This window comes from Astatotilapia calliptera, chromosome 3 (assembly GCF_964374335.1).
Source record: "Astatotilapia calliptera chromosome 3, fAstCal68.1, whole genome shotgun sequence".
Lineage (NCBI taxonomy): Eukaryota > Metazoa > Chordata > Actinopteri > Cichliformes > Cichlidae > Astatotilapia > Astatotilapia calliptera.
The window spans coordinates 39,122,029-39,132,822 of NC_137424.1; the positions used below are offsets into that span (position 1 = coordinate 39,122,029).

General features: G+C 43.0%; 1 long non-coding RNA gene across 1 annotated transcript; it reads right to left on the reverse strand.

Moving 5' to 3' along the window:
- Nucleotides 1–744: 744 nt before the first annotated feature.
- On the reverse strand, nt 745–1,200 carry LOC145425374 (uncharacterized). Its single transcript, XR_013906051.1, has 2 exons — nt 995–1,200; nt 745–910 (listed from the first exon to the last, which is right to left on the reverse strand). It is a non-coding gene; the product is annotated as an uncharacterized LOC145425374 (long non-coding RNA).
- Nucleotides 1,201–10,794: the final 9,594 nt, after the last annotated feature.

Consider the following 10,794-nt stretch of genomic DNA (forward strand, 5'->3'; position numbering starts at 1 on the left):
GTATATAGGGCTGGACTAGGACAAAAACTCGGCCTGGGCATTTTGACTAGAGACCGCCCACCAGGTATGATAGGAAAATCATAAAACCTTTGAATGAAAACAAACGCTATTGTGACAGTGATGTACATTGTCTTGTTGGTATATATGTATCAATCTAATAAACTTAAACCTACACCATCCTCCCTATTCTGGTATTTCAAACAGTACTTAGCCGAAACCGAAAGACTGCTTGGTCGAGTTAACCTCCTGAACTATCTACAACACATGGTGGAAACCTGAAATTAAGACAGAGAAGACTAGAGGTGAGACATGATCATTACTGAATATTGAAAATAATAATTGACAGATTTAGATATATTTTTATAAACTATTTATTTACCACATCAATAAACAGCATGGGAGGGCAAAATATTTTTTTCTCACATGGCAACCTTTAAAAAGTGAAAGGAGACAGAAAGACAGGTGAGAAAGAATAAAACTTAATTGACTTTTGATGGCATTTTACACACAGTACTGGTACAGAATCTAGAAAATGTCTGAAAATACTGGCATCATATACAGTACTTCTGAAAAGATTATGATGGGACCCTGAAAAAAAATTTCTATGTACAATAATGGATTTCTATACATTTTGCATCAGATGAAAATGTTTGTAAGATTCAGATAATTATTTGTTAAAAGTGAGACATTTTAAATGACAATTAGTGTCACGGGCTGAAAGCAGGGACTCAAGCGCAGAGCAGGTTGATGTCTCAAAACACAATTTATTTACACACCCGTGCAATAATATATACAGTGACGGGAAATTCAGGGTTCCAGGGGATTAGGGGAAGGCTCTCTCTCTCTCACGCTCGCTCACGTCCTCACACACGTTCGTACCGCGGGGAGGTCACAGGTCCGGGAAGATAAGCTGGAACAGGAAAAGGGAGATATCACTCACAAATCACGAAGGCATAAAGGTGTAAGACCACGGGAGCTGGAAAGGTAGACTAACGTCAGTAGCGCAATCATCCCGCGATGAGAGGATCTGTGACCCAGCCTCAAATAGAAGACGGATAATCAGCTGATCGCCAACAGCTGTGAGAGCCAAGGGCGGGAGCCAGCTGTGAGCTCCGCCCAGGCAGAGAGATAGGGGGAGAAAGAGAAAAAAAACACAAGTGTAGCCTTGTGAGGCCGGCTGGGCAGGCACGGGGACCATGACAATTAGAAAGAAAAGTATTTCTTTGTGCTCTCTTTTCCCTGTTAATGCCCTTCCTGGCCCCACTGGCAACACTTTGCTAGACCCGCCCCTGCACAGTTACCAGCTGTCAGCTACATAAAAAAGGATCCTGGTATTATTTGTCTCTCAGAAACAGTTCATAACTTCCCTTCAACTCATTCATGTCACCTAAAAGGTGAACCTGCTTCTCCATCACCTGTTCAGCTCTGATGATTCAGTAAGGACATCTCCCGGTTTCATCTTCATGTTTCCCTTTCACCAGGATATCCAAACCGACATCATGACCAGCAGATTTTACAGCTGTGGCTCCAGCAAACATCAGCTGATACTAGAAATTAATATTAAATAAATTCTAACAGCAGCTTATCAAGCTTAAACGTGCTGCTGTTGTTTAACGCGGCCTCTGCTGGTTTCCTCTTTCTGGGAAAAGTGGGCGATAAACAAACAAGAGAGACGGGACTTGCGACAGAAAAGCTGATCAGCTGATCATTGATCAGTTTCGTGATTGAAGTAGTAACAGGAAAATGAGGGGAGAGAATGAGAGAAGAAGAGGCAGCTGTGCAGCGTAAAGATGCAGAATAACTCCAGCTTTGTGTCTTTTTTTCATTGTAGCTGTCACCTCAATACGAAACGCGTAATATTTTATGTGAACACGAGACGATTCAGTTTTTTAGGGGACGGTTGACAACTCTAATAACTAACCTTATGAATAAAATAAAGTTCAACATCAGTAACATCATAGAAAACTGCCCAGCAGAATATAAACTCCGTCATGCTAGCTAGTAGACAGCACAAGTTGTTATAACTGACTGTAAAACATTAGCACAACGAAAATAAACTCCACCTAAACTTGGTTTATATCTGACCCAGATAGAAAGCAGTTCATAAATTCTCACCTGAAGTTCAGTTACCCTGATACTTCAGGTGAGAATCTGAAGTATCGGCCCACCGGGCAAATTCCCGGTATGCCCGATGGCCAGTCCTGCTTTGGCTACATATGTGTTTAGTAGAGGGCTAGCAAAACAACCGCTTTTGAGGGCGTCACAAAAATTGAATCCCGCCTTCTCTAACGAGGCTAACCAGAATACTGTTTACTTGAGTGTGACATTTTTCCCAGGCCCATGTTCCGATTTCCAAGGTAAGTCGAACGCAACACACAAAGTAACGAATAACGACCCTATCGAAAACCCAGTAACGATTAACGCATTCCTGAGTTTGGCATAACAACTTGTTACCGTGATTGTTGCCACAATAATAATGTAGTTACTGTAACACTTTACTTAATAACGCGTTAGTCCCTACACTGCCAACCAGTGATGAGATGATAAATTTAGTAGTTTGTCCTCTTCGACGTGACCCTGACCAAATGCTGTATCAGCTGGACCCACCACAACAACCTGAAAATGTCAACAGTGCTGCAGGAAAGGCATCTCACACAGGGGAGACGGAGGGCGCTAAACCTAAGGCCCATTTCACTACATGGGAGGAAATTCCCAGACAGCTTCAGCTGACAGAGCTGTGACGACACACCCACCAAGCCCAGATGAAAAGTGAGGCTGAGCAACACAATGCTGACCACCATAACTGCCCCAATTAGGTTCAGAACCAGGATGGACAGCACTGTGAGCAGCAGCAGCAATGGTCGCAAACAGACTGAAAAGAAGGACAGGACCCCAGGGCACGCTTCAGGCTGTGGTTTACCCCAGACAACAGAACAGGAAAGTGATGAACACACACACATATACATACACACTGACTCAGCATGAACTGATACACACACAAACACATGTAGACCTATTTATTCAGTAAGAAATGACACACACCTAAACATACACACTGATTCACTGAGAAGTGATCCACTTCTCAGTGAAGTGATCCACATACAAGTACACATACACACGCTGGTGCAATGAAAAGTGATGCAGACACATACACATGCTGACGCAATGAAGAATGCTTTGCAAACAAGTGCTCATGCTGATATGCAAAATGCTGCACACACACACACACACACACACACACACACACACACACACACACACAAACTGTTACATGAAGCCATTGATCACTTAGAACGCATTTCATGTCATCCAGAGGGCACATATGTACATTTAACAAACAAAGTCTATAAATCTCTGCTTATGTAAACAATATCTGTGTGTGGTGGGTGGGAGGGTGAAATTTCTTGTGGACTCAGGAGCCACACACTCGGTGTGACGCTCCGACTCCCTGAAATGGCCAGAGATTTGATGTGTAAATTAAAAATGCATTTGATGTCCATTCATGATGGCATAACAATCACACTGTCAGAATATGACTATGCAATGGCGAAATACAGCACAGTGACCCCTGCCTTTGTGCATGAATAGAGGCTGGTCACTCGCTGGAGGCTTTTTACAAACAGCACATGACTGCATGCCTCCAGATGCCTGTTTATGGCTGCTGAAGGCCTGGGGCCTGTTCTTCGTACCTCGCTAAGTAGGTTAGCCGGATTAGATTGTTGACGATTTCGCGTGATCCTGGATCAGTCGGTTCCCCGAAGCTCATCCGGGACTTGCTGTCATAGCAACAGAGCCGTAAGCGTAAACCTGCTCGGGAGCAGGTTTACTTTATGTAAACAGGATTAGATCGCGGCCACGCAGGTATGTCCGCTTCATTTATACGAAAGCAACAGCGATATTTTTCCACTGTTTCACCATAAATAAATATTATCAATGTAACTAAAGATAATGCAGCACTTGATCCTTTTATTGATTTCACACAGATACATACAGTGGGGCAAAAAAGTATTTAGTCAGCCACCGATTGTGCAAGTTCCCCCACTTAAAATGATGACAGAGGTCAGTAATTTGCACCAGAGGTACACTTCAACTGTGAGAGACAGAATGTGAAAAAAAAATCCATGAATTCACATGGTAGGATTTGTAAAGAATTTATTCGTAAATCAGGGTGGAAAATAAGTATTTGGTCACCTCAAACAAGGAAAATCTCTGGCTCTCACAGACCTGTAACGTCTTCTGTAAGAAGCTTTTCTGTCCCCCACTCGTTGCCTGTATGAATGGCACCTGTTTGAACTCATCATCTGTATAAAAGACACCTTTCCACAGCCTCAAACAGTCAGACTCCAAACTCCGCCATGGCCAAGACCAAAGAGCTTTCGAAGGACACCAGGAAAAGTATTGTAGACCTGCACCAGACTGGGAAGAGTGAATCTACAATAGGCAAGCAGCTTGGTGTGAAAAAATCAACTGTGGGAGCAATCATCAGAAAATGGAAGACATACAAGACCACTGATAATCTCCCTCGATCTGGGGCTCCACGCAAGATCTCATCCCGTGGGGTCAAAATGATCATGAGAACGGTGAGCAAAGATCCCAGAACCACACGGGGGGACCTGGTGAATGACCTGCAGAGAGCTGGGACCAAAGTAACAAAGGTCACCATCAGTAACACACTACAACGGCAGGGAATCAAATCCCGCAGTGCCAGACGTGTTCCGCTGCTGAAGCCAGTGCATGTCCAGGCCCGTCTGAAGTTTGCCAGAGAGCACATGGATGATACAGCAGAGGATTGGGAGAATGTCATGTGGTCAGATGAAACCAAAGTAGAACTTTTTGGTATAAACTCAACTCGTCGTGTTTGGAGGAAGAAGAATACTGAGTCGCATCCCAAGAACACCATACCTACTGTGAAGCATGGTGGTGGAAACATCATGCTATGGGGCTGTTTTTCTGCCAAGGGGACAGGACGACTGATCCGTGTTAAGGACAGAATGAATGGGGCCATGTATCGTGAGATTTTGAGCCAAAACCTCCTTCCATCAGTGAGAACTTTGAAGATGAAACGAGGCTGGGTCTTCCAACATGACAATGATCCAAAACTCACCGCCCGGGCAACAAAGGAGTGGCTCCGTAAGAAGCATTTGAAAGTCCTGGAGTGGCCTAGCCAGTCTCCAGACCTCAACCCCATAGAAAATCTGTGGCGGGAGTTGAAAGTCCATGTTGCTCGGCGACAGCCCCAAAACATCACTGCTCTCGAGAAGATCTGCATGGAGGAATGGGCCAAAATACCAGCTACTGTGTGTGCAAACCTGGTAAAGACCTATAGTAAACGTTTGACCTCTGTTATTGCCAACAAAGGTTATGTTACAAAGTATTGAGTTGTATTTTTGTTATTGACCAAATACTTATTTTCCACCCTGATTTACGAATAAATTCTTTACAAATCCTACCATGTGGATTCATGGATTTTTTTTTCACATTCTGTCTCTCACAGTTGAAGTGTACCTCTGGTGCAAATTACTGACCTCTGTCATCATTTTAGGTGGGGGAACTTGCACAATCGGTGGCTGACTAAATACTTTTTTGCCCCACTGTACAGGTCATTTCCTAAAAAAGGGAAATGTACTATTAACATTCTATTACATGTATGTGATTATTACAGATGTAATTCATATTTCAGAGTAGTAATTGTAAATTACTTCGTGTAATCAAGATGAGAGACCACGGCTATAAAAGCGAAGGTGGATTTGGGAAGCCTGTCGCAGCCATGTCCTGTCCGTATACGCGACCAACCCATTGCGGAAGGTGCAAGATTGATAAGGGGAGTCCTCAGAATTCAGCGTATATTGCGGGACAGACAGGATCCTTTAGCTCAGCGCGACAGTGTGCTCATAGAGAGATATCGATATTCCCGTGAGGGTATTATTTACTTATTAACCAACTTGTTGACGAGGGGGTGCAGGACCACCACCTGTCTTTTTTTCCTCTGCCCTTTTCTTGGTTGCTGTTATGAACAAACTAACAGACTATTACAGGCCAGTATTACCTTGCCAAGAGACGCAAAGCAATCTAAGAGATAAATATTACCATTCTGTAGAATACTCCTGTATTCCACTTTTACTTGTTCCCATGTTCTCGTGGGTCCTGTTGTGGCTCTAATGTGAAAGGGGATATAATATAACATATTATAATATAATATAATATAATGCCATATGATATTGGACAATATAGTGTCATATGATAGATCTACCCTACCGCCTACTGGTGTTGGCCAGAGGGGCCGATGGCGCGATATGGCAGCCTGGCTACAACCGTAGCTGCCTCCACCAGTGTGTGAATGTGGGAGTGAATGAATAGTGGTATCGTAAAGCGCTTTGGGTGCCTTGGAAAGCGCTATATAAATCCAATCCATTATTATTATTATTATTATTATTAAATTACCTACGAGTTTGATTTGTCAGCAACTTTCTGCCAGCCCTCTCTCCTTGCTTTTGCAGCCTTTGCAGTGTTCTCTTGCGTTTTAATTAAACTCTGAAACTCCTGAAATCCCTCAATCAAGAGTTCTTGCTCTGCTGCCGGAAAATACCGAGCACGCCCCTTCGACATTTTCGCCGACCAATCAGCGGGTTGCCGATCAATGTTTCTACTATCGATGCGTAGCCCCTTTTACGACACCCAGTGATGTCACATTCCTGCGTCCAGCTGTAGTAATCGTCAACAGCAGGTGTGTTCGGGGAACCGGATTAGCGAGCTCACGGTTAGCGCGATGATTTGATCTTGGATGTGTCATTTGATCTTGGATGTAGTAAGCGACGTACGAAGAACGGGCCCCTGGACTGAAATTCTTACTGTGCTTCACACAGCCCTGATGAGATTATGAGGAGGAGTGGTACAGAGTGAGAATGATAAACTAACTTTGTAATGTCTTGAAGCTAATTCCTAAACCATATTGTTACATTAGGAAGCATAAACTTTCCTGTGAATTTTTTGGCCGGTCTTTGGATTTTGCTTAGCACTAGGTTGATTTTGCCAGTGAGGTTTGGGTTGTTTTTTTTCTCTAAGAGAGAGAGCCGGTTTTATGCTTGGACATGTCTGGAACTCGCCCAGTATTTGTTATTTTTATTATTATTTTATTTTTTACTTTTGTTCTTGCTTTTGTTACAGTGCACTGAGATAAGAAATCTGAGAGGTGTTATGCACCGGTGGTGCTATTTTGTGAGTTCATAATTTAACAATCAGCTCTCTTTTAAGCAGGCCTGCAAGGTTGAAATCAAAAGCGCTACAAAAGATTCCTACTGGAAACAGTCACAAAGTGTGCTTCCCCTGATTACAATGGGCTTTGGAGAAATTTACTTATCTGGGACACTGATCACATGAGATGGTGAGTCCGGAGTCTAAAAGGATTGTAGCGGTTCAATCCACTCCAAAATCATAAAGAATTGTCTTCTCTTTGATCTGACGTGATATTGCTGTGAGTGAATACTGAAACGCGTGTGCGAGAGGCTTCACTATCAGCAATGATGCATGCGAGGGACTGACTGTACTGTGACAGACTGATGATGTAAATAAAGTTTTGACTGACTTAAAACTGAGACAAATGAGTAAATGTTGACAAACAATTCACCCAGCTGGTAGAAAAGGGTTTTGTTTTTTTGCAGGAGCAGTAGGATGATAGAGACCAGAGAAGGGAGAGAGATTCTAAGTTCACATGAGTGTGTGGACCTGCAGACTTGACCCTCCAACTGCCACGTTTCTGTGTTACTGATTTTGGGTGAAGGAAATTGAGTTTTAACTGGCTGGATGTTGGGAATGGTATCGCATTGTATTGTTGGAAAATGTTAAATGTTACAGGGAGGAAAATGTATATACAATGTGAAAATATACTGATGAAGATCAAAAGGGGTAACTGTAGAATCAGTATGCTGTTTTATGCTACACTATACCTCTGAGTAAAGATTGTGAAATCATTATATTGTTTTAGGTTGCATTATATTCCTGATTTAGAAAAGGTGAAATTATTAGACTTATTAGACTGATTTGTATTACTCTATACTGCTGTCAGACACCTCAAGATCTGCTGACAACCCTCTCATGCACATCTCCCTTCCGGACGTTTGTAATGCTCAAAGTGGTTGTATGGAATTAAGAGAATTGTATTGATTAAAGTTATTGTTGATTGAGCAGTTAAACACCGAGTGTTGTTATTCCTTCAGCCCGAAGATCAAAGAATTGGGTTTTTTAACAACAGGAAAGGCTGGCTCAAATCGTGGCTGCGGCAGCTAGCGGTAACTGAGCCGGTAGTCAACCATGATTCCCACGATTAGCATAGCCTGTATTTTCATCATTTCCATGTAATGCCAGCTGCTGTTTGGGAAGGAAGCAGGAGGCATTTAAGAGATCTTTCATAATCTCTCGAGTCTCCTTTATCTTAGTATTGTGAATGCTGCTGTTCATCCAAAGTTAAGTAAACCCTGGAGATCCTAAAAGGTTTAAATGTGATCTGACGTTGAATGTAAGTGGTAGACTGCTCATGTTGCTGAGGCTTCTCCGCAAATTCTTCATGTCACAATATCCCATTTGTCCAGATATTGTGACACGTTGAGAAAAGAAAGCAAGGAAAGCAGAAAAATTGGTTCCGCGCTGGACATCCACACAGCCAGTCTTTTCATGTGAACCACTCATTTTGAAAGGAGCAGGCAATCTTCTGTCCCGTAGTTTCAGTGTTGGGAAGGTTACTTTTAAAATGTATTCCACTACAGATTACAGATTACATGCCCCAAAATGTATTTTTGTGAGTGACCAAGCAGCCAAAGCAAAGAGGACACAGGCAAAAAAATATCTTCAAAAAGGGTTTTCTTTATTTTAACCCTCAAAAAGTCCAAAATTAACAAAATTCAAAACCATACTTAGCAGGCCCATAAAACAGGTCAACTAAATATAACTCTACAAAAAATAATTTCCAGAAACTTAAACAAAACAAAGTGAGACACAACTTAACTCACAAACTGACCTAATTACAAAGACACATGAGGGTAGCTTTTATAATGATTTGGCCAAACCATTTGAACACAATAGGGGGAAAACAAAAACACACTAATATTAACTAAGCACAGAATAACCTAACTAAACCTAAAACACCCCTGCTCCTGGTAAGCCCATGGTTGGTCCTGCTGAGCAGGCATTTTGTCCCCAGAGTCCTCAGCCACGCCTTTTGCCCAGACAGGAAACAGCCACCGCCCAAACCCAGGTAACTCAAAGAAAGAGAAACATAATTAATATAACAAAACATTTTAGAAAAACCACACAATGTTAGTATGTGCGCGCCTCATAATACCAGTGTTAGGTTTAACCAAATGATTAATGAAGAAAACTGCAAAGCAAAATAATAAAGTGAAAAATGGACTAATTTACCCCTGTGTGGCTGATGCCATCACAATTTTGTAATTTATTCCGTTACGTTACTCAATGAGAGTAACGTATTCTGAATACTTTGGATTACTTAATATATTATCATGCTTTTTACAACAACTATTGCTGTGTGATTTATTACTATTACTGAAGGTAATAACCATGTGCAGTTCTGAAAGCAATACCAAATAGATTTTTAAATTTTATTGTAAAATGAGTAACAGTAGGGTGGACAGTAGGTAAGGCTGCTCTTTTTGCAGCGATCTCGTATAGAAAACTATTCCGTAGTAAAGGGACCTCTGGCTAATACGTCAGGTTCCGTGTCGAGCTCGTAGCTGAAAACTAGCTTTACTTTGTTGTCTGGGTCAACTTTGCTAGCGAGAGACAGAGAGAGGCGTTGAAAGGCTGTAGACATCCAGAGGCCCTCAGAACACAAGAGATCAAGGAAGACCAACAGAGGGGCAGCCGTGCCACTATCCCAGAAAGAGCTGAGGAGAGCCCCAGATGAGGGGTCACTCAGCAGCCGCGGAGCAGAAGCCAGGGGGGGTTGCAGTGACGTGCCCGTGAGCTCCGCCGGCAGCCAGCTGTGCCAGAGTGACCGAGCCCCAGGCTGAGAGGCCGAGGGCACCCCACCCCCGAAGGAGCCCGAGCAAGCCCCAGGCTCCAGGCCCCGACAAGCAGCCACCAGGAGTGAGCCAGTGGGTACCTGGATGCCCATCCCCGGACACAAAGAACCACCAATGCACCGATGTCTGAGGGCGTCTGCCACTGGCAGGGGGAGTGGTGGGGGGAGATAGGCCTCCATACCTTGGAGGGCCTGAGATGTCCCCAGAGAGGTGGCGTCTGATACCCAACCTGACACATAGACACAAACCAACAAACATACATTCCCACCCTCATGCTCTCATATGCACTCTTTTTGGCTGCAGTGGTTATTATTATATTTACATGCTTCCAGCTCCTGTTTCTGATTGGTGACATCTCATACTTTTCCACTCTCCTTTTTCTCCCTCCTCGCGCTCACAGACACATAACGGGTATGGCAGTCCATTCTCCCTGCAGCACGGACTACACTGCCCATGAGGCTACATTCTTTAGGGTGATGCCTGTAACACTCTGCCTGTTGCCTTTATATTAAATAATTAAAAAAAATATTTCTTCACGTCATTATGAGACGCGAGATTGAGACACGGGCATTTGAGCCTCTTAATGCGTGTTTTGTTTGGGTTTCCACTGGCGTGGAATTACCAAAAAATAGAGAGAGCATAACCTATGGTATGAAACAGGAAAATACCGCCGTGTAATCCCTTTAAGTAACTGTATTCTGAATACCACCCTTTTAAACGGTAACTGTAACGGAATACAGTTACTCATATTTTGTATTTT